General features: G+C 37.8%; 1 pseudogene; it reads right to left on the bottom strand.

Annotated features, from left to right (window-relative positions):
- Positions 1–759: 759 nt before the first annotated feature.
- On the bottom strand, positions 760–1,758 carry LOC117020650 (ribonuclease H2 subunit B-like; annotated as a pseudogene).
- Positions 1,759–2,099: the final 341 nt, after the last annotated feature.

The raw sequence follows: 2,099 nt of genomic DNA, 5'->3' as shown, positions 1-2,099 counted from the left end.
TGGGTGTAATATGGAGATAAATATCTTATCTACAAAGTTGATTAGAGGATTAAATAAGAATATACGTATATGTAAAGTATGTGGCACATAATAAGTTTTCTAGAAGTATTAGTTTCATTCTCTTAAAAGATCTTTAAAACAGGAGTTTTTATATAGAATTTCTAGGAGCATCTCCTCAGGCGACGTGGTTGGGACAAGTGAGAGGCCTCAGGAGAAAAAGCTCCAGCTCCATAAAGTTAGGCACCACCAGAGAATCTCCACTTTGATCTATTTTATTTAGTGGCTTTTGACATGAGATGGCATATAATGAAAGAATTCTATCGAAGGAAAAAATACATAAAAGTCACTGATCTAAGTTATGACAGCTACAACTTGTGTTTTTCCTTCATTGGACACATAATTCACTACAAAAGCACACGCTGATTATTTATATTATTAGTTATAATATTGGCTTTAAAATTTTTTTTCACATGTTAAAAAATAGTTGGGTACTCTGTACTTGGACTACAATAAAAGGTCAATTTTAGGAAATAACAAATTCTTTTTATAAATTTATTTTTTAATTACAGCTGATATGAAGTATTATATCAGTTTCAAGTGTACAACATAGTGCTTAGACATTTATATAACTTATGTGGCAAGTAGAAAATTCATATTTTAGATGTAGGTAAAGAATATAACAAATATAGCACTATAAAAGGGATTTTGTTTTTTTTAATATGAAAACTGCTCTTTTCTTTTAATTTCAAAAGGTGGTGATTAAGGGTCAAAAAGTACAGTGACATGGAGGAAGGACAAAAATGGAACATGTGAAAGGCAAACATTTTTGCTAGATTTCATTTTCAAAGTTGCAAATCTTTCCAACTTTTGAAAAATTTTTACACCAAAAAAGGAATCAATACTTTACACTCTACTCTTGTCAACTTTAGCCAAAGCCTTCTGAACTGCAGTCATTTTGCTATTTTTCTTTTCAGTCTTCAAACCTTTTGTATTAAACTTAGTGTAATCTTTTTTTTTTTGCTTCTGTGGGCTCATCTGATAATTTTCTTTGATGGAGTGTTTTGGCAATGAAGCTGAAGGTTCTGGAAGCTTTAAGATAAATCATCTCTTAATTCTTTAGGCATGTATTCAGATATCAGACCATGGGCATAATGAATATAATCCTCTTCCTTGTCACTGGAAACCTGGTGTCCAGAGAACCTGTACCCGGCACCATCATTTATGTTACTGGTTTTTAATGCTGCCATAGTCTTATTAATCTTTTTTCCCCCAGCCACCTTAATGTCTTCTCTTTGCAGTACTTGTAATATTTCTTTCTGTGTACGTCTTTGTCCTCTGTCATGTGTTGTAGTGGCTTCTCAAGTTCAGGACGTTTCAGCAACAAGATGCAATTTGGAAACATGTCATCCATCACAACTTGATCTAGAGACTGAAACCTCCCCCTCTTTATTCACCTTTTTAAGATAGTAGAGGAGCAGAAATAGAGGGTCCATGGGTGTGGCAAGGTGGAGCAGACCTCCTAATTGAACTATTTGATTTATAAAGCAAGAATGGTGTTTTTCCTTGAAAACTTTTATTTCAAACAGCTGCTGTACACACATATTGTACAAGTCTCCTTTCCCCTAAACATAGGTTAACCAATTTTACAAATATAAGTCCACTTTTCATTTTCTTTGAAGCATCTTTTAAATATTCTGGAAGCAGGAACACATGCTGCCTGGAGTGAGCGTGGTCCCCACATTCCATGTGGCCCGCCATGCAGCCTACCTTCTCCTGGGCCAAGTGCACCCCAGGGCCCCGCAGCCACAGGCCCCAGGGATCCGCAGGCCCCGTGTGGGGACAGAGTCCCAGAGGGCAGTTTCCAGGTTCTTGGCCTCACGTGGAAAGGGGCTGGCTCAGTTATCAGATGGCCATCCGCTGTGGCTGGTTAGCCATCAGCTATTACTGGTTAGCTAATTGGCCACTGATATAACTGCTGTGGCTACGTTTGCAAGGGGGTTGTTGGTTGGCAGAGAAGCAGATGGAGGATTGCGGATTGTGTGGATCCTGCTTCCTGTATCGCCAACCCAGCCACCAGAGAGAATATAGTGGTATGAACC

This window comes from Rhinolophus ferrumequinum, chromosome 3, assembly GCF_004115265.2.
Source record: "Rhinolophus ferrumequinum isolate MPI-CBG mRhiFer1 chromosome 3, mRhiFer1_v1.p, whole genome shotgun sequence".
NCBI classification, from domain to species: Eukaryota; Metazoa; Chordata; class Mammalia; order Chiroptera; family Rhinolophidae; genus Rhinolophus; species Rhinolophus ferrumequinum.
The sequence above is the reverse complement of the archived record's forward strand: the minus strand, read 5'-3'. Positions and strand labels throughout refer to the sequence as shown.